Source organism: Dermochelys coriacea, chromosome 8 (genome assembly GCF_009764565.3).
Source record: "Dermochelys coriacea isolate rDerCor1 chromosome 8, rDerCor1.pri.v4, whole genome shotgun sequence".
Taxonomy (NCBI): domain Eukaryota; kingdom Metazoa; phylum Chordata; order Testudines; family Dermochelyidae; genus Dermochelys; species Dermochelys coriacea.
Genome location: NC_050075.1, coordinates 77326980 through 77349778, shown reverse-complemented (window position 1 = coordinate 77349778; position 22799 = coordinate 77326980). Strand labels below are relative to the sequence as shown.

The 22799-nt window shown below is 43.1% G+C and overlaps 1 long non-coding RNA gene across 1 annotated transcript in view; it reads right to left on the bottom strand.

Moving 5' to 3' along the window:
* Nucleotides 1–22799, bottom strand: part of LOC119860655 — an 85356-nt gene that overhangs the window by 51360 nt on the left and 11197 nt on the right. Inside the window, exon 3 of the long non-coding RNA XR_005294592.2 lies at nucleotides 20273–20386. This is a non-coding gene — a long non-coding RNA (uncharacterized LOC119860655). The remainder of the gene's footprint in view (nucleotides 1–20272; nucleotides 20387–22799) is intronic.

Sequence of the window (22799 nt, the reverse complement as noted above, 5' to 3'; positions counted from 1 at the left end):
CATTTGTCATTATGGTGTTACACATGGATTTTTGCTTCCTTGTGGGAGTTGCTTTCCTTCAAAGCAAAGCTGAGCCTTATTTTCCACTTTGCTGATAGCTATGTTCCTGCATATATTGTATGGAGGTAGGAGTTATTGTGCAACACGCACGCACACACACACTCTCACACCACTTTCTGTTCCAAAATAAAAGCCTGTTCCAAGTAGTTAACATAAGGGGATTTCACAAATTATTTTCCAATAACTTACACAGTGATAAAAATAAGAATATAGTTTAAAAAAAACAACAATTCAAATAGGAGAGGAATAGTTCAGTACATACAAGGTTGAGGGACACATTTAAAACAATTATGGGGTCTCTACCTAGTTTTGGTGGCATTGCCTGGCAGAGGAAGAAAATAGTTTGACTTCTTTGGTATTACTTATTTAAGGGTTCCAGGATCAGCCTCTAATATTATAAACCCTGATAACCTTTTTAAGTATTCCCACTTTATCACTTTATACAGCTGAGAGTTTAGTTCACCAACTTTGCAGACAGTAATTATATGATTTCATAATAGGTTAAGGTAAGTTCCTACAGCATGGCTGTGTGACCATCATCTGAAAAAACGCTCCACAAACTTAAAAACAATTTCCCAGTAAAACAAGAAGCCAAGCCCAGTCTCTGATTGGGCATTCTCTCACCCTCACAGGCATGTGGGAGCACTCAAGGAAGCTTCTTTCATTCCTTGAATGTCCATCTCTCTAGCCCATCAATAATCCTACAAACTGTGTTGCTCATTACATACACAAGGTCAGACTAGATGATCACAGTGGCCCCTTCTGGCCTAGGAAACATGAATGATTTGCATATTAGTGACCAGCCCCTGGCCACAGCTGCAGTCACTACAGTCTCCTAAATGCAGGGACTATTTCTTGCTGACAGCTCCTGGAGCACCAGCCACCCGAAAAGGAATAGAGCCATGGCTGTCTATTTGCAGCAACCAGCAGAGATTGCTGACCTCCCAGGAACTGGATGCTGCACCTCCTTAGGGGGAGTGCACCTGCTGCTACTCCCCATGTCTTCTGGAGATCTCTGGGAGACGCTGTGCTAACTTTGCTTGCTGCGACAGGGTGGGGTCCTATGTTGACTGACACAGGGCTGGGGCTAGGAGCCAGAGTTGAGCCCATTGTTGTTACATTAATTCTGCTCCATTATAATAACATTAGAATACAAACAGGAAAGTGCACAGATGCAATGCCAAGTTCTGGTCCCAATGAAATCAGTAGTATTGCTATTGATTCCAATGGAAGCTGGCTTAGGCCTATAGAAACTAAGTATGGTCTTCTCTGTAGAGCTGCTACTTTTCTTGAGGCTTAGTTGCTGTTTCTTTCCCTCCCAACTTAAACTCTTTCTTCCATTGAAGAGCTATGCCACATCTACAACTCTAAAAAACCCCTCAAAAAAGACAGAAAGGAGATTAACTAAGGGTCATATGCTCCCGTGTGTGATACATAGGGTTGCCAGGAGTTCGGTTTTTGACTGGAACACCCATTCGGAAAGGGATCCTGGCCTCTCTGGTCAGCACCGCTGACTGGGCCAGTAAAAGTCCAGTTGGAGGCGCAGCGGGGCTAAGTCAGGCTCCCTGCCTGCCTTGGCTCTGCGCAGTCCCTATGAGCAGGTGTGATCAGGGAAGCTCCACACAATGCACCCACCCCGAGTGCCGCCTCAACAGTTCCCATGGGCTGGGAACCACGGTCCATGGGAGCTGGGGGGGCGGCATCTGTGGGCGCAGGCAGCGTGCACTCTGCAGAAACACCTGGCTGTGCCTCCGCCTAGGGGTCAGACATGGTGGCCAATTCCAGGAGCAGCATGGAGCCAGGGCAGGCAGGGAGCCCCGCTGTACCACCCACTGGAAGCTTCCTGAGTTGAGCACCGCCCGGCCACAGCCTGTCCCAGATCGGAACCCCCTCCAACACCCTAACTCCCTCCCAGACCCTACACCCCCAACTGCACCCCAAACCCCTGCCCCAGATTGGAATACTCTCCTGCACCCAACCACCCTCCCAGAGTCTGCACCCCAACCCCCTCCCACACCAAAGCTCCCTCTCGGAGCCCACACCCTGAACCCTCTCCCACACTCCAATCCCCTGCCCTAGCCCTGAGCCCCCTCTCAGAGCCTGCACCCCCTCCTGCACCCCAACCGCCTGCCTGTAGCCCAGAGCCCTCTCCTGCACCCTGAACCCCTCATTTCTGGCCTCAACCCAGAGCCCGCACCCCAAGCTGGAGCCCTCATCCCCTCCCGCATCCCAACCCCCCACCCCAGCCTAGTGAAAGTGAGTGAGGATGGCAAGTGAGCAACGGAGGGAGGGGGGCCCACAGTGAGTGGGGGTGGGGCTGGGGCAGGGCACGGGGGTTCAGTTTTGTGCAATTAGAAAGTTGGCAACCCGAGTGACATAGTGCCTATCAAAAGGAACACATCACAAGATGTCAGAAAAGGCCAAGCATATCACCTTGCATAGGAAAGGAAGAACTAGGACTCCATGCCAAACTTTACCAGTCAAAAAAAAAAAAAAAAGCCATTTTGCAGATGATTATAAGGATTATTCTAATCACAAAAAGGGGAGCATGTTCTGCCCAAACTGTAGGAGAAGGAAACTATGCCACATAATAATAAAAGTGCCAAAAGGTATGCCTACCGTCCGTTTCCCCTTTCTTCCACCCTTAAAATGAACCTAGTCTCTCAGTGCCCACTACAAAGCCTTCCTCTGGCCATAATTTATTCATATACACTGGTAATTCCCCCAAATCTCCAAAATAAACGTTTCCACAAGCATATAAAGTTACAATTGTTTTTTCCATTCCCCTCTCCAGGGACATCACCTCCAGGTCATCCACTCAAGAGTCAATAGGAGCACTTTGATCCTTTTGCTCCTGATCCATGACCACAGTCTCCAGGCCTACCTTTCTGATAGTGACCAGTCCCATAACTCTTTATCACAGCCCCCAAGTCAGGTCTCCCACTAGACAGAGAGCTCCCCACAGGGTTCAACTTCCCACTTGCCTGGCAGCCCCACCCCTCTTCAGGGAATGTCCCTTGAAGACTAAGCCTTTGTGCCTGGGCTCTTCCCACAACCCTCCCACTCAGGTCTTCCCCTCTTGCAGTGTTTCCCTTCCCAGGCCTCCCTGCTTGTGAGTCCTAACCCTGCTCAGGGGATCCACCTTCCTGCAGGAACCCTCTTGCTTCTAGTCTCAGCTTCCCCTGACTAAGCTGCATCTTCCCCTTTTATCTGGGGCCGCTACCTGAGCTTTCCACTCATTGGGACTCCCCAGCTTTGGCAAGTTCTCATCCAAACTCAGCTCTCTGTTTGTTTGGTCTCATGTAGCCCTCTCTCAAGTGACTCAGCTGCCAGCTCTTCCTTGCAGTTTCCTGTCTCCCCCTGAGTCTTTGGTAACTGGCACCTGCACCTGCACCTCCCGTATCTGAGTCTTCTCAGACTCTGAGTCTCCCAGTCGCCTCTCTCTAAAGTCCAGATGACCTTTCTTAAGCCGAGCTGAGGATAAGAGACAGTCAACTGACTAGTCAGAGGTGCACTGGCCTCTGCCCTCTTAAAAGCCTAGTGCCACCCTAACATAGGCTTAATGTGAAACATGTGCCATGTGCTTAATTCCCATTGAAGTCATAGGACTTCTATTGGACTTAAGCAGAGTCTTAAAGTTAAAGATGTGCTCAAATGCTTTCCTGAATCAAGGTCTTAAATTGCCAGTGTCCCTTTACAGCTATCAGTGTATTTTATATGAAGCCAAGAGTGAAAAAAACTAGTAGAATATTTGGTAAGTAACTTTCAAATCAAGTTTTTAAGACACTCTACATAAAACAGAAATAAAGAGACTGTTAATGCAGAGGATACACATTGCCTCTTTGCCTCTCACTTCCCCAGTGGTGCAGTGTCCACTGAGGAGGAGAAAAAAACATTGACAAATGCTGTGAGGATTGAAAATGCAGTATGTTTCTGCCCATCCACCCAAATTTAGCCAGAGCATAAAAGAGGGTATGGGCAGAGCTGGAGGAGAAACCAGGGAACACCCATCTTCAAAGCTATGTTTCCCCCACTCCTCTGCAGGAAAAAGTGCATTAAAAATGGATTCCTTAATGCTGCTTGAAGCAACATTAACTCATCCTTCATGCTCTGTGGGCCCCATCAGAAAGGGTCACAGAGTGCAGATCCTGGCCAGCAGCTAAAGGCAGCATGGCCACAAGCCAGCCATGCTGCCATGACTAGATGGGGTTCCTGAGAGAAGTATAAAGTCCTTCCACATATTTGCAGGGTTGAGGGGCAGGGCTTCTGCAGATGGCTGGTCTCTGTAGCTGATTTTTTGGCCCTGTACTCTTCCTGCACTGTAATCCCCATTCTCCTGTGATCTGAGGAGGCTGTGCACCCAAACCCATATAGGGCAGGATTCCTTTGTTCCCCTCAGTGTGTTTTTATGTGGGTGCATAATATAGGGCCCCCAGTGAATAGCTAATGCCAGTACAACAAAATTACCAGTAAGATTTTTTTTTTTACCAACCGTAAACAATGCATAATTCCAATTTCTGTGTAATTTAAATGAGGCTCATAAAGAACATTTCTCTGGAGACTGAACTCTGAGTCAGTAACTAGGTCTTGTTCTGGCTCTTCCTCCTACAAGAGAGCCAGTTTCCCCTCCTCAAACTCCATGGAGCAAAAGAAGCTGCTCTGCTCTCCAGCTCTTCTTATATGGGCCTGCCAGGCCCTGAGCGGCTGCTCCTCATAGCCCCTCTCCTATTGGCTGCTTTCTGCCCAGCCTCCCTGGGGCTACATTAACCCCTTACAGGCCAGTGTGGGGCAGATGCTCCAGCACAGAGAAGTTATCTAAGTATTGTTCAGACTGGTTTTCAAACTGAAATACTAGTTGAAGTTTGTATTTACTTTATGCACAGTCACTTTAACTTTGCTATTTGGACAGCAGATGTCTTCTTCACAAGACTACAGAAGCCATAGACTATACATTTTTTATAAGATAAACAGTTCATTCCTTCTTTGTCAAAATGCTGCAGGAAAAAGAAAACAGTTACTGAACTGAAGCAAATACCAAACCCTTATTCTAATTCAATGAGAGTTTTGCCTGAATAAGGACTGCAGAATTGGGACCATTATAAGGATGGCATTATGCAATATGTTGTTCACTTGTGATATTAAATCCCTACTGACTCCAAAAGCCAGCATTACACCTGACACTAATTTGCACCATTCCTGGAAGTTTCGGTAGTTAAAATAAGGGTGAAATGGGCACAGGAACTGAACTGCACTCTTGCCCTTAGAGGTGCCCACCCACCCAGTAATCCAGGATATAGTGCATACATGGAACGGCGATGGGAAAGCTTGTGCTGACTCTGCCTATACTGTACCTGTTCTGTGGATAAAGAGTGTGTCCAGGGCTGCCAAGCCAGCACTTTCAGGTAACAAACCCTTTACTGAATGCTTTCCAGTATTTCTTAAGTTAATGTGTTGGACTGTGGACTTCATTATATCTTTCTGCTTTAGTGACTGAAAGAGGGAGCGAGGTTATTCAGCTTAATTCCAAAGATAAAGTTAATCCACAAACAAAAAATACCCACCTCAATATAAATCAAAAAAATAAAAGATTGGGAAGATGTGCCACCATCTCAGGGCAGAAAGCTAGGAAAATACATACTAAATTACGGAGTACAGCCAAGTAGCTGAAGGGTGGGAGCCACAATCTGTACAGTTAGAGCAAAACTTCAGAATGAGGCAGATTGTATCTCCCAGGTTTAAAAGGCCAGTTAACCAGGACAGCATGCTGGGAAAGACTCCTATAAAGGGTTAAAACAAGGGAGTTCCCTAATGCCTAGGTGGTCAGAAAGTAAAGAGATTTTATGGCAATGGAGGTTGAATTCCCTAGCCAGTGATCTAAGTGAAAGACAGACAGACAGACCTCCAGAACTTGAGCCTAGGATACTGTGTATTTGAGCTAGTTCATAGATACTAAGGTCAGAAGGGACCATTCTGATCATCTAGTCTGACCTCCTGCACAGCGCAGGCCACAGAATCTCACCCAACCACTCCTATGAAAAACCTCACCCATGTCTGAGCTATTGAAGTCCTTAAATCATGGTTCAAAGACTTCAAGGAGCAGAGAAGCCTCCCTCAAGTCAACCATGCCCCATGCTACAGAGGAAGGCGAAAAACCTCCAGGGCCTCTCCAATCTGCCCTGGAGGAAAATTCCTTCCCGACCCCAAATATGACGATCAGTTAAACCCTGAGCATATGGGCAAGATTCACCAGACAGATACCCAGGAAAGAATTTTCTATAATAACTCAGATCCCATCCATCTAATATCCCATTTACCCTGAATATTTAAAGATCAATTACTTACCAAAATCCCATTATCCCATCATACCATCTCCTCCATAAACTTATCGAGTAGAATCTTAAAACCAGATAGATCTTTTGCCCCCACTGCTTCCCTTGGAAGGCTATTCCAAAACTTCACTCCTCTGATGGTTAAAAACCTTCGTCTGATTTCAAGTCTAAACTTCCTGGTGGCCAGTTTATACCCATTTGTTCTTGTGTCCACATTGGTGCTGAGCTTAAATAATTCCTCTCCCTCTCCTATATTTATCCCTCTGATATATTTATAGAGAGCAATCATATCTCCCCTCAACCTTCTTTTAGTTAGGCTAAACAAGCCAAGCTCCTTAAGTCTCCTTTCATAAGACAAGTTTTCCATTCTTCGGATCATCCTAGTAGCCCTTCTCTGTACCTGCTCCAGTTTGAATTCATCCTTTTTAAACATGGGAGACCAGAACTGCACACAGTATTCTAGGTGAGGTCTCACCAGTGCCTTGTATAACGGTACTAAAACCTCCTTATCCCTACTGGAAATGCCTCTCCTGATGCATCCTAACACCGCATTAGCTTTTTTCACAGCCATATCACATTGGCAGCTCATAGTCATCCTATGATCAACCAATACTCCAAGGTCCTTCTCCTCTTCTGTTACTTCTAATTGACGCGTCCCCAACTTATAACTAAAATTCTTATTAATCCCTAAATGCATAACCTTACACTTCTCACTATTAAATTTCATCCTATTACTATTAGTCCAGTTTACAAGGTCATCCAGATCCTCCTGTATAATATCCCAATCCTTTTCTGAATTGGCAATACCTCCCATCGTTGTATCATCTGCAAACTTTATTAGCACACTCCCACTTTTTGTGCCAAGGTCAGTAATAAAAAGATTAAATAAGATTGGTCCCAAAACCGATCCCTGAGGAACTCCACTGGTAACCTCCCTCCAACCTGACAGTTCGCCTTTCAGTAGGACCCGTTGCAGTCTCCCCTTTAACCAATTCCTTATCCACCTTTTGATGTTCATATTGATCCCAATCTTCTCCAATTTAACTAATAATTCCCCATGTGGCACAGTATCAAATGCCTTACTGAAATCTAGGCAAATTAGATCCACTGCATTTCCTTTATCTAAAAAATCTGTTACTTTTTCAAAAAAGGAGATTAGGTTGGTTTGGCACGATCTACTTTTTGTAAAACCATGTTGTATTTTGTCCCACTTACCATTGACTTCAATGTCCTTAACTAATTTCTCCTTCAAAATTTTTTCCAGGACCTTGCATACTACAGATGTCAAACTAACTGGCCTGTAGTTACCCGGATCACTTTTTTTTCCTTTCTTAAAAATAGGAACTATATTAGCAATTCTCCAATCATTCGGTACTATTCCTGAGTTTACAGATTCATTAAAAATTCTTGCTAATGGGCTTGCAATTTCAGGTGCCAATTCCTTTAATATTCTTGGATGAAGATTATCTGGGCCCCCCGATTTAGTCCCATTAAGCTGTTTCAGTTTCGCTTCTTTCACGGGAGCTTCCCTCACTCAGCATGTGCCTTGTTACTTGGCACTCCCCATCCACTGGATGCTCCCCTACACCTCTACATTAAGCTGGAGGGAGGCACTTGGAAGCAGAGAAGAGACAAAGGGAGTTCTTGTCTCTTCTGCGCAACCACAAAAGAATGGAACCCAGCAGGAGCAAAAAGGGCCAGGTGACTTCTCCCCAGAGCTGGAGTTTCTCTTTGCTGGGCCCAGAAAACAGTAGTAGTAACAGTAGTTACTTGGCACTCCCCATCCACTGGATGCTCCCCTACACCTCTACATTAAGCTGGAGGGAGGCACTTGGAAGCAGAGAAGAGACAAAGGGAGTTGTTGTCTCTTCTGCGCAACCACAAAAGGATGGAACCCAGCAGGAGCAAAAAGGGCCAGGTGACTTCTCCCCAGAGCTGGAGTTTCTCTTTGCTGGGCCCAGAAAACAGTAGTGGTAAGTGGGTCTTTACTTCCCAGGCCCTAACTACAAGGTTAGGAGATGGGGAGTGAAGCATTTCCCCCTTCCTCAAGCCTCCAAGCTGTGGGTCCTGAGGAAATGTCAGCATGTCAGTAGAGGTAGCAAGGCCATTCATCATCTTTATGCCCAGGCCCTGCTGATGTGACCCAGCCCATATAAATACTATAAGGGGGATACAGAAATGGAAAACGTTACAGCTAAAAACAAAAGAAAAAAAATATTGCTGAAGCACAACCCATATTAACACAGAACCTTCGCCAGACATTTGTCGGCTTCAGAGTATATGTAAGTCAGCTGTAGCCCTTTTGGCACATTTTTGTTTAATAGTCTAAAAAGCAACACACCTGGGGCCATGATGTGTCAGCCTGCCAGTATGCAGGACAGACAGCTGGGTTTTTTTTTCAAATGGGAAATGAAGTTGCCTTCAGCAGTGGCTAAGTGCAGCAAGATGGACACAGCCAAAAGCCTGGGCTCTCTTCCCTTCTCTACCCAAATGGAACAGTAAATCCTAGTAGTCCTAGGGGTTACTCCTACTCACCCCCAACATGGGGCAGGAAGTGATCAATTGCTCCATCCTGTGGAGAAGGTACAAACAAGGCTCCATTCCCCCATAGCGGGCTGAGGTAAAGACTAACTCATGCTAAAACTACAAACTGCCTTGTCTTCACTTGGATTTTACCTCATGTTAGTTACCACACATTCATTAACATGAGGTAAGAACACACTTTTTTGCCCAGTGAAGACAAGGCCTAAAGGACTAATACATTTTATGGATTAATTCCTTAAATTTATTTTTGCAGGAGAAGGATAATCCCTAAAAAGCATATAGGGCCTTTAGGAGTGAAGGTTTTCAGGATTAAGAACTAGTCCAGCAGAAACCGACCCACCTGTCTAGCAAGCTGTTCAACAAGAGAAACTGAAATCTAAAACCCAGTAGAGAAGCAGACAACCTGAATAGACAAGAAGGACGAAGGCCTGGAGGCAAGAGAAAAATAAAGTTTTACAGATGGGAATCTGACACACAAAGTAACTTGCCCAAGAGTGAACAGTAAGCCTCTAGCTGAGCCTGGAACTGAACCACAATCTCTCAAATTCCAGACCAATACCTGAACCACAAGACTATCAAGGTGGTCTGTATCTACTCAGCCCATGTCCACCACACCTCCTACTCCAGCTCCCCCCACCTGTGGCTCCAGTCCCACAGCACTTAGCACCATCTGCAGCAGCTGAATGGCAGCTAAAGAAGCACCGGATCTCTAGTACACTAAGGTTGTGTCACCACCTCTTACCTAGGAGAATATCAAGACATCGGTTCTGTATGTCCTGAAGAAGTACGATAAGAGAGATCTAGAAAAGTTCACAGTAACTACCCACTTTATGAAAGACCTGGGCTTGGACAGTTTGGAACAAGTGGAGATCATCATGGCAGAAGATGAATTTGAGTTTGGAATTCCCAATCCAGAAGCAGAAAATCTAGCGTGTTCTCACAAGAGACTGTAGATTATGTGGCAGATAAGAAGGATGTGTATGAATAAAGACATTTATTTGAAGCTGAGAAACTCTCTTCTATCCTGAGGAATGGGATATCAGTGAGTGCGTGAATGTAAGCACATGTTACCATACCATTGCTGCTTTCATTGGAATAGTTCTGTTGGACATTGTATTTGAAGTCTTCTAAATATGTGCTGGTCTTGGATTGAGTTCAATCTCTCTCTTGGCTTGCTCTTTTTATTTTTAAATTTGCCCTGAGATGCTATTGGCATAGTTATTATCCAAGTTCCTTTTGAACATCTGTGGCCTCCTTTGCACTTTTAATTTGCCACCACATTGTCACATAAGGGTGGAAAAAAGAAAAATAAGATAAAGTTAAAAACCAGAGGAGACAAAGGAATATAGCCAAGGTTTAAAGAACTATATGAAAGGCCACTTGATAGGATTCAAGCAGTAAAAAGGCAAACAGCCAAATGTTAGTTAAGAAAAAACAAACAGGCAGAAGGTTTTAAAAATGTCTTCTTAGTGCATTGTACTTTGAGTTTACAAGTTATTGACATGTAGGAGCATTGGGGATGGGATTCGCAAAAGCACTCAACATTGACCTAACTCTGTTCTCACTGAAGTCAATAACCAGATTCCCATTAACTTCTGTGGCAGCAAAATTAGGCCAATGCTGAGTACTTCTAAAAATCCCACCCTATGTAAATAATAATAACGTAATAAGGTACCATTACAGCAATTGAGAACAGCTAAAATGCTTGAGATTTACATGTGCTGGGGCTGGTGGTAGAGCATTTTCTGTGGAAGGCCCTCAATGCTGGATTTCACTTTTCCTTATAGTCCAATAAATAGAGCAGGGTTAGTTCACCCTTAGAGGATTTGCAACGTGCCCTCTTTTTATATTGGGATTTTTAAAACTTTGGCCCTTTCAAACGGTTATTGTACAAGCTCTTGAGGATTTTTATAAATTACAAAGATAAACTATTAATTAATTAAATAAAAACATTGTTGTCTGACATTTTCAGAACTGCCTATTTGGGTGATTGAGGGGTTCAATGACATCAGGCTCAAACTAAACATTTTCCATCTTACTTTTCTTAGTGAATATTTCTTGACAGTGCTGACTACAGGTGCAGTTTGGGAGAGCTGACCACTAAGGCTCTGATCATGCACGCTGCTGCATGTAAGGAGACCCCTGCACCCAGGGTGAACAACACTAATGTCAATGGGCCTATGAATGGGCTCACTGGTCCACCCCCAAAGAGCAGCTTCAAAGACCACTGCCTAAAGACCCAATTCTGCTAACATTACGGGGCATAGTGCTGACTGCAGTGAGTCACCTTGCCTATTTAAAGGAAGGATTTTTTTTTTAAAAAGACAGTCAATGAGATTCATGCCAGTTAGTGCTGCCCTGGCTATTAAGAGTGTTTGGATTATTGGGCCCTTAGTTATATAAAAGCCACCATGACCTGGAATGCTATTAACTTGAGGTCAAATTTATTGCTACATTACTAGCTCTTTGCAACCATATGCAAGTCCCATCTTCCTTATATAAACTGAACAGAAGTGCATGTGTGCTGCCCATTAGTAGCACCTCCTGTGAATGGAGTTCCTATGTTCTACAGATGATTAAATTCTACCTCTGCACTAATGACTAACTGTACACTAGCAGGCTATAGAGCTTTCAAAATATCATGATGATATACCATGTGGTTACTGCTGATTTTGGCTAGGGTTAAACAGTCATTACATTTTTAAAAAACCACAGAAATGCACACAGTATAATAGAAATGTTTTGCATTAAAACAATTGCATTTAAAAATACATTGAATCTTCTGTTGCTTATTCAATTTTTATTTTTTTAAAAGGCCTTTTGTGCACAACTAAAATTGCATAACACCTTTTGTTAGATAAATTTCTAATTAAAAAGGAATAAGAAGTTCAACTTTCAAAATTACATTTTCCTCCTGAGCAGTATTTCCAGATATTGCTGCAGTAAACATTAATGCCACCTGAGTTAAGTTTTTGTCAGCATTTCCACTTTAAGACTCTATTTTATGGAGTTTAAAGCACAACTGTGTTTCACTGCTCTCGAATTTCGAATGCGGGATGAAACCAGTACTAAAAGATGGAAAACAGTCCTACTGAACTGAGGTGTGATCTGAAAACAGACTATTTCTTTAAAGAGCAAACCAGACTTCTAGACTACTGTGACACCTGTATGTTGCTGAAAGATAACACGTGACAGCTAGAGTCAAAGATAAAATGAAAGAAACGCCTCCTGTCTTCTATGGAAAATATATTAAAATCTCCAAAGTATACAGCTATTTCAGATCAGAGAACAAAAAAGAAAAATCAAATATGGAAACAGAATTCAATATTCACAAGATGTTTCATTATTATTATTTCACTTGTTTATCTTCTGAGCATTAAGAGAAGGACCCAACTGAGATCAGGGCTCCATTGCACTAAGAGTTTACAGACACAGAGCCAGGGACAGTCTTGACCTCGGAAAGATTACAATCTAAGTAGACAATTAAAATAAAGAACAGAAGGAAAGGAAGTATTATCCCAATTTTATGGGGAACTGAAGCACTGAGATCAAGTGATTTGCCCAAGGTCACACAGAAAGCTTATGGCACAAATGAGAACTAAAAATCCCAATCCAGTAACTTAAACCAATCATTCTTCTTCTTTTATTTCTTTTGCAAAAGGACACCATTGTTGGTGGGGGTGTCTTAAAATACTTTAAGATAGGGCAACATCCTGTCAACCTTACTCGGGGCATCATTTTGAAAAATTCTGAGGGGTCAAATCCCTGCTTCTGCCTCCCTGCTGAGGCTGTGGCTACTTGTGGGGGTTAGTGGGCTAGTCTCATCATGGAGAGGACAAGGAGGTACCAGGCCAATCCTATCCCAGAGACTGTGGGATGGGGGTGGGGTCAGTCCACAAGCACGGGTGTTGAAGGCAGGAGAGGCCATTCCCACACACACACTTTTTAAACAGGCCCCCCCACCCCCGGCAGACCTCCTTCCCTGCTGTAGGAATGTCTGGGCCAAATTTCAGTGAGTGGTGTTACGACTTGGCTTGGCCCTCCAATTTTTCCAGTCCTTCCAGTGCCATTGGCTGTGGGCCAGGGGTGGGGTGAACACTGATAGCTGGTCTGTGGTATGGCCTGGGGCTTGATCCATGCTCAGCTCTGGCCCAGGCCACCATTGCTTTTTCTTGTCCAGTTGGTGGGGAGAGGGGGGCAGAGCTGACAACATGGTGATTATGAGCCCTGCCCAGCAGCTGCCCCTGCCCCCCAAACCCAGGAAGACACCGCAGCACCAGCTGGTGAGGAGCTATGGAAAGTTGGGGTGGGGGGGCTTGCAAACCAATGTCTGGGGAAACAATTGCCCTCCTAACCCATAGCAAGTGACTCCCCTGGCTTTACTTGTGCAAATAGTTTGATAGGCTTCCATGGCTATGTCTACACTGCAATAAAAGACTCACAGCTGGCCTGTGTCAGCTGACTTAGGCTTGCAGGGCTCAAGCTGCAGGGTTATAAAATTGTAGTATAGACATTTGGGATCACTTGTATTGCAGTGTAGACATCCTCCCCACCCCCAAGAACCTACTACTCATATGGGTAAGGCAGGAATAATATGGCGTATAGGAACTGCTCCTGTTCCTCTTGAAGTTGACAAATGAGTTCAGACAGTTTTTAGTAGAGCACAACTGGGTCCAGATTGGGTAATACCTCAATAAACAAAATGATGAGATAATTTATAATAGAAACAGCTTATCTATTGTCCTGATTCCCAGATGTCTGGAACCATCAGTGTAGCATTCTGGGGATGCAGCACTCTATAAATAAGACATATACTTATCTTGGCTAAAACTATTTTGCATTTCTATCTTAAAGGGAGGCTTAAGGGACAAATTAATCCATCCTATTATAGTCCTATCACACAACTCTCCAATTTCCCTACTAGAGCACCGTATGCTACTACATCTAAAACCTTTCCAGAATCAAGGTATGTGATATCTACCACATACTCTTTAGCTACTCAATTAGTTATCTTATCAAAGAGGGAAATTAGGTTAGTTTGACATGATTGATTCTTAGTTTGACATGACTGATTGAACAAACCCATGTTGGCTGTTATTTATCACACTCTTCCTTTTCAATTGGCCACAAATTGACTCTCTAATTACTCATTTTAAGTCTTTCCTGAAATTGAGTTGCACTGATTGGTAGGTAATTATCTTAGCCTCTTTCACTTCCTCCCACCTTCTTAAACTCTTTTACGTTTACTATTTATAGACACAGGTCCTACCATTCACTCTTGGCCAGTCCTCAGGGACCTCTCCTATATACTAGGAGTTTTAGAAAATGATTGCTAGTGGACCTCAGGGTTCTGGGACTTTAGTATTCTCATGTGAGAATTAGGCCCTATATTTTAAGAACATGACCCAAGTATTCCTTCACAATTCTCACAAAAAATACCATTCACTAATGGTTTAGACAGTCTAAGTGCATATCCAAATAAATGCAACCATTTAACAAAAAGGAAATGACCAGTTAAGATGACATGAACCTTCTCCCATTCCTAACCACCCAACAACCATGACAATATCCAAACGCATTACCATGCTCTATATCTGTGTAACAAACTCCCTTCACACTTCCACCATCCAACCAACCACAATTCACAGATCCAATTCCTCTAAATCACACTGAGATGTACAACTCAGCTCCAACCTCTAGGAGACATCTCAAATGTGTCACTTCCACCTCTTATATTTGTCTTTCTTGCCATCCCGCCTTCCCTTTCCTTTTGAATAATTTTTGTCCTGAATCAGCTGGTATATTGTCCCCTACTCTCTTCATGTCTCTGTCTCTGAGGAGTAGAAAACAGCAATGCCCAAATATCCCCTGAAGTTCAAATAGTGGGGAAAACACAAGGCTTAATTTCTCAGAGATTATTTCCCAGAGGCCCCTACATACCCCCGTTCAGGGCTCTGGGCTTCAGCATTAGGGCAGAGGTCTCATGGCTTTAGCCCTGTGGGAGTACTGGGGCTCAGGGCTTCAGGCCCATGGCAGGAGCCTGGGCTTCTTCCCGCAGGAGGTGCCGGGACTCCTGTGGGCTTGAAAATATTTACTGGAGCTCTAGTCCGGTGGGCTCTGGCTGAATTTAAGGCCTGGGAAAACATGCATTCAAAAGGACCAAACTGCAGGAAATATGTTAACAAATAAAGAGTTATCTTAGAATCCTATTTTTCCCTGCTATGTCCAGTTTGCAGCTCCAACTGCCTACTGTCATAAATCCCTTCCACCACAGCAGTGCCTATCAATCTGTAAGAGAAAATACTATGTAGCAGAGAAGAGCCAGGTTAATGAAATGGTGAGAAGTACAGAGTAGCTCAGAAACACTGGGGAAGTGCAAATAGCCCTGGCATAAGCCTTCTATTTCCTGTGCACTAAGATTATTAGTGCCACTTGTCTATCTTCCCTTTTTAAAGATAACTGATGCACCAACGCAGATAATGAGGTGAGGGTGAGGTTTCAGGCCCATCTCTGTTCAGAAGAAAGGAAAGTTAGTCAAACTGGAAACTATCCAAAATGTATGGTATGGTATGTATGGTTCATCCATCCTTATGCAACAGGTTTAAAAAAATTTGAAGTAGACCTGGCAAAAATAAGTTCCAGGGCAACAGTTTCCAAGCTCCTTTTGTTTGATCCCTACATGAGACAGATTGGCAGATGGTTACCTCAATGTGTCCTCTTGCCGCATCCCCAAGAATAGTTATCACCATAACCTTCTTTTTTTCTATCCATTTGTATTATAGTAACATCTAGGACCCCTATTCCTGCAAGCACCCCAACATGCTAAATGCTGTACAAAAACATAACAAAGACAGTCCCTGCCCCCAAAGAGCTTTACACTCTAATAAGGCATGAGACAACAAATGGATACAGAGAGACAGACAGGGGAGTATAAGGAAACAGTAAGACAATACTGGTCAGCATGATTGGCAGTGATCTCATTCTAACTGTTACATTTATTGTAGGCAACATTTTCTCCTTCTCCCATTCTGTCCTTTTCTGCTTGTACTTTTTCCCCTTCTCATTTACACTTTTCTTGGTATTTTCCCCTCTTTTTGTTGCTTTTTATGTTTAAATATTTTTGCTCCCCCCTCTCCAAGGCTACCTGCTGCTTGGGGCATCAGTTGCTGGCTACATGGTGCTGGATTTCTTCTTCCTTGTCCTCTTTGCTTGAACTGAATGCTTTCTGAGCAGAGAACAGACAAGAAGCTTTAGTTGATAGGGTGCTCTCTGATTCTGTACCTTGAACCTGTGAACTATTGCAGCTAGCTGCATTTGGGATCACATCAGGAGCCCAGAAGGAAATCAAGTATTTTTTTAAGGAGCTGTTTGCCATTTTATCCAAATGTCCTCCCAAAGTTATCACAGATCAATCTGGATTCAAGACTCAAATCTAGATTTCAAAATCTCTGCCTCTATTGCTTCTCTCCTTTTCTCTGAGCACCTAATCTGGATTCCCTCTACCTCCTAGGGTTTGTTTGTTTGTATATTGCCATAAGAATTCTAATTGCTGAAGCCAATGTATACTGAAATTAAAAGAAAAATCACAAAAATTAATCACGTTTCACTGATAAAAAATGAAATATTAATAACAAGTTTGGTTTAGAATCAAATCATTCAGCAGAAGACTGTGATCTTGTGTTGTATTCCAAATATATGCCTTTGAATTCCAAAGTTTTAACTGTATTTTGAGTCTTCTTTTTAAAAAAAAATGGTATCAAGATATAGATGAAATATCAAATTATTTACACAGCTAATTCTTTTTACTTCCAGAGGACAAAATAAACCAAAGAACACAGGGCCCAGTCCTGCTCCTTCTGAAATAAAATGCAAAATTCCTGTGGAATTAAAAGCAAGCAGGATCAATCCCCGCTCCCTTTCTCACTTGTGTATTCCCATCAGCATCAGTGGAACCAGTTGCACAAGGAAGAAGAGAAGGATCAGGCTCCAACATTTTTAACAGGACTAAACACCAACTAGAGTAAAATGATCAGTTATAATAATTTACCACTAGATGGAGCAGTTCAATTTTAATATTCTCATTTACAAAGAAAATCCTCTTGTAAATTCTCAGGTTTTAAACTAACAGATCCCCTCAATGCAACAGTTTCCAACTTGCTCCTTTTACATTACAGCACATTTGGAAACACTTTGTCCTTACAGAATAGGGAAGCGGGAAGCAAATTAGCATATGTATATTGGTGAGTAATTCCATATTCCTTTGATATTATAGCAAAGACTAGGAACACAGTTGGAAATAAAAGTGTGTTAGGTTTCTGTTAAAACCCCAGTTTTGAAATGCTTATAATTTAATTATTAAAATTCATTGAGCTTGGCACAACATATAACTGTCAGCATTTGGGGGCAATTTTTAGTCTGAACAGGACAAAACAGTAATAGCCTGATTTTCACAAATACTGAGAGTAAGGTTATATATTTTAAATCAAATTAATTAATTAGTGGGAGAAAAATATTTGCTGCTATGATTTAAAGCCAATGAGAATTTTGCCATTTACTTCAGTGGGAGCAGGTCTTAAGTTTGAGGACTAAACTTTTTGAAGAAATATTTTTATTAAACATTTAGAGTGGTTCACATAGTAATATCGTAACAGAGCAAATGGGCCTGATTGTCTTCTCGTGTATGATGGTTTTACATTTGTGTAGGACTACTGACTTCATTGGAGTTAGTTTTGATTTACACCTAAGGCCCTCTGATGGAGCTTAACCCACCAACACCTGAAGGGCAAGAACCCAGTTAGTCATGTTCTGCACCTGGGTGGGTGGAGAGGGTTAACTATTACCTTCTGGACAGAGGTGGCAAAACTAAGACTGAGGGAACTCAGGGAGGAGATAGAGATGGGCCTCTCTGATAGAAAGGAGCTCAGAACCAAGGCCTACAAAGGTAAGGGAATTAAAGTCAAGCCTAGGAGGGGCAAAGGATCTTTTGTTTCTGGAATCAAGCCCAGGAGGGGGTGAAGGATCTCTTGTGTAGAGCTGAAACGTAGAAGGGAACTAGACTGTTGTGTGACTTGGTCAGAAGCTGAACTATAGATGACCTCATTGCGGGACTGCAGGGAAGAATTGTCTGGTTATGGACCCCACCCCCAGCCAGCCAAGAAAATGGCTATCAGAAGGTGTGTCAGTAGGGTGACTAGATAGCAAGTGTGAAAAATTGGGATGGGGGAAATAAGTACCTATTTAAGAAAAAGACCCAAATATTTGGACTGTCCCTATAAAATGGGGACATCTGGTCACCCTATGTGTCAGAGGCAAAGTCACCTGGAATGCCATGTTGAGGCATGAGGGGGAGCCCTACAAGTGATGGCATGCACTTTCACATAATATTGGAAGTGGAATTTGGAGACCCCTCTCCAAGGAGGGAGGGAGATATCAACTACCTTAAAGATGAGGGACAAACTAAAACTTTTTTTTTCTTCTTCTTCTTTTGGAAAGATAGTGGAGTTACTCTGCAGGCTAGCAGCCCAACAGGAGCAGATGCATGCTCTTTTGTTGCATCTATTAGTGCAAGAAGAAGAAGAAGCTTCTTAAGGAAGAAGCTTCTTAAGCAAGAAGCTTAACAAGCTCAGTAAGAACATTTCCTGCAATGCTTAGAAAAGCAGATCCCTGGATAGTTTTGGGAGAAGAGAGTTGGTCCACGCCAGGACGAGACCTGGCAAAATTGGGCCCAGGTGATGACCAAGAGGTGTGTTTGTGCATTTTTGAGAAGGTAGTGACCAATGCAGGGTGGGATAAATCCTCTTGGATCACTTGAGTGGTCCTGCTCCTCTTGGGAGAGTCTCAGGTGGGTCTACTGAGCTTTCTCCAACAAGCAGGCATGGTCCTACAGAATTATAAAAGAGACCATTCTGGATAGACTCTGACTGATCCCGGAAACATACCACTACTATTATAGGCCGTAGCCTTTCCCTCTGGAGCTGTACCCTAGAGTGGCAGTACAACGTTTACAACATCTGGCAATGTACTAGTTGCAGCCCAACACTAACACATTATATATGATGGGGGAACCTTATATCCCTAGAACAATTCCTAAGGGTTGGAGCCCAAAGTCAGGTCAGGAGATTTCAGCCAACTTCTACTGATGAGGTAATGGCAAGGACAGAGGCCTATATGAAGCTGATAATGCCGAACTCCTGAACAAGGGATTAGTTCAAGAGCACCATTCCCAGAGAAGCAAGATGACAGTGAACATTGCCCCTAGGATGTAAGGGGGACAGAGGAAGAGTGAAATTCTTAGACCATTCTGTACCTAAGAAAATGATGGAAATTGCGGTGCCTCAGTTGATAGTGGGTACCTGGGACAAGCACCTGAGAATCAGGCAGCAGAACCCCATTGTCTGTTTCTGGTGTGGCCAACAGGTTAATATAAGAAAGGACTCCCTACTCAGAGTGTGTCTATTTGGACTGCTACTAAGCAAAGTGATGGATGGGAAATGAGGACTGATTGACTATGGGTGCAGGTAGATGCTAGCTTGGGAAAGTAGTCTCCCAGCAGTGAGACTAGATTGATATTTGCCAGTGCACATCTCATGTGTATACAGAGAGTCAAGGTTCTTCCTGAGAGCAGAGGTAGAGACAGAACTACAAGGTTGTGTGAGCAAGGTGAGGGGCAGCATGGTAAGAGACCTCCCCTCACCTGTAATTGTAGGCAGAGAATGGCCTAATTTCCAGCCCTATTATGAGAGAGGGTACCACTTGGACCAGTTTCCTATAAAATGATCCTCACCCGATATGGGGTATTGGGCGGGCTAGCTGGCTGGCAGAGAGATGTCAAAAGACGAGGGGGCACTACTCCAGATAGTCCAACAGGAGACATCAAGTCAGTTACAAGCCCTGGAAACACAGCTACATGAGGCAAACCAAAGGCTGGAAGAGGTGAAAGCCTCATAACAGAAGAGGCAGCAGAACAAGAAATGGTTCAGACAAGATAGACCTGGTGTATGGAAAAAAAAATTATCAGCAACTTGAATGAGTGCTAGTTGTAGTGCAAACCACAAAACTGTGACAATGGGGCCTCAATCCCTGGAAGCCAAGAGCAGGCCCTTGAGGGAAAGGAAACAAACTGGGTGATGTTTGTGGAAGACAGATGAGAGCAGCTGACCTGATCGTAGACGCTGACCTGCCAGCCCAAAGGTAACCACAAGAGTCTTGACCAGCAGTAGAGAGTACACAAATGCAGTATCTCCAAGAAAGGGTAGCTGCAGAGGGGGCCCTGGACAAGACCAAAAAAAACTGGAAACAACATTATCAAGATGGTCTCCTGCCAAATAACATTTGTTTACCTGGATACACGACTTGGAAGAAGAGCTGCAGGGCTCAGAACAGTAATTCGGGGAGAGTACCCCGATGGGTACTACCTTGAAATGAAGAGTATGATCAGGCTTAGCCCCCAGTACCTGAAAGGCAAGGGAAAGGACCCAATTAGTCATGACCTGCACCTGGAGTCGTAACTAATTACCTCCTGGATAGAATAGGCAGAGCTAAGTCATGTAAGTTGATGGGGGTGAGGGAGGGGAGTCAGCACGCGGAGAGAGGGGAGGAAAGGTCTCTGACGGCAGGGTGTCCTGATCTAGGACCTACATGGGTAAAGGAATTGAAGTCGAGCCCAAGGCCTTTTATTTCTGGAGTCGAGCCTAGGAGGGGTAAAGGATCTTTTGTTTAGAGCTGAACCCTATAAGGGAACAGGACCTGTTGTTTGAATTGGCTGGAGGGCTGAGCCACAGAACTGCCTATTGAGGGAGTCTGGAAAAGCCTGGCAAGGAGGGTCCCTGCAACAAAGTGGCCACCAAACAGGTGCAAGAGGCAAAATTGCCTGCAATGCTGCATCTAGGCCTGAGGAGGCAGGTAGAGGTGAGGGCATGTGCTTACAGGCCCCAATTGTGCAAACACACACATACTTAACTTTAAGCACGAGTAACCCTACAAGGGTCTATCTGAGATCAAAAGTTGGACCAACATCATAGTACTGGATTACTACATATTTTAATGGGGGTGGGGGGAGTACAGTTTTCATGCATAAAATGTCTGATAGTGACCTGTGTACCTATACATAAATTAAACAACAACACAGTTTCACTGTTTTCACACACAATATTTCAAAATGTATACCTCTCCAAAATACCAAAGAGCTTAGATGGGCCTTACAAGCTGTCCTGAAGTCAGCTGATTCCGGTTCCTTCCAACAAAGAAGGGAAGCAAATTACAAAGTTAAGTGCAGTCTAGCAAGAAAGCCCTGCCAGCAGCACCCAGGTATTCAAGTGAGAGCATCCCTCCCAATTTCGGCTTCACCCTTTATTTCTCAGTTGCTGTGCTTGTAGTTTTATATGCTGCTCTTGAAGTATTCATAATTTTCTAAATTTTGTAATAAGTAGATGGTGAATGCTGTGAAAAATGTATAACTGATTACTGAAGTATCAAGAGCATCAATCATATCTACCTATCTACATAATACCTGTATTTTGAGGACACCTATGTTGGGATATGTAAACTCTTGCAGCCAATGACAGCACAATTGATAATGCACTCCATGCAATTAGAAAAAAGTGCAGTGATAGGGGGATTACAGTTTTAAATCCATATATGGTGGGTACGAAAGTAAATAGTAGATTTATTGCTTTGTTTTATTATGAAAATATATCCTTTTATGTCAATAGTACATGCATTATAGTTCTCTAATTAAAAAAAAAAGATTCATCATGGAAGATATAGTAACAAGGCAACAAACCGCCGGCTGCTTATGCAACTCCTTCTAGGTAACTGTAATTTTTTGCTAGGCAGCATTAGTCCATATTCCTAAAGATACTGAGGACACACACAATTGATGTGTCCTGTCATCTTTATCATTATGACCACATTAAGCTGAGCTCCAATTAAGCCCTTCTAACTCAATCAAATAGTCCTTAAGAAAATTACAATTCAAAATTGGCCTACTCGATGGATCTGAGCATTATGGGAGAAAGAAAGGAGAAAAATCAAAAAGCATTATTACTATAGCTGGAAGTTATTTTACATGCCTCACTTCAGTCCAGTCCAGGTAATTTCTAACAAGGAGGTGGGGGGGGGGGAATATAAGATATTTCACCACTTATAGAAATCTCTAGCACTTGGGTTAGCTTTGATGAAAGCAGCTCTTATACATCAACATCACAGCAAGTACTGGGGAGAATGAATGTGAAGAAAATCCAGGTCATCACATTTCAAATATCCACCAGAAATATCTCCATCTTCTCCTCCATTAACACTGCCTCTGTGTGCCTGTGGTTAACTGCTCTTTGACACTGTAGATCTAGAAAACAGATCAAGGCTCTAAAACTTTTTTTTTTTTTTTCATAGATTTTTCAGTATCTCCTGCCTTCATTTATCTTTCAAAGGAGAAACAAGTTCACTGAATGCAAACTACAAGTCTTACAGCAAAGTAACCTGAAGGTGCATTCTACACCTATTGGTACATTTCGTAAAATAGTTATAAGAAATTCAAATCTGAGACCATACTGGTGGCTTTACTTGCATTAAATCTGAAAGCAGCTTCAAGGTAAAATAAAATTTAAAAAAATTAGATGCCATTTGCAAACGCTTCATTTTGAATAGCTACTACACATCCATAGAATCTTGTTGACAAAAGAACTATAAGAAAAGAATCTGGAAAGTTAATAACTGTAGTGAGGCAGCACAAGCTAGTTGAGAAGAGGAGAAGAAAATTTAGATTAACTACTATATAAAATCTCTAAATTTGCTTAACAATTGAAAGGGGCAAGATGCCATTAAAGACCAAGAAGTTACCTGAAATTTCACTTTCCAAAAAAAAAGCAG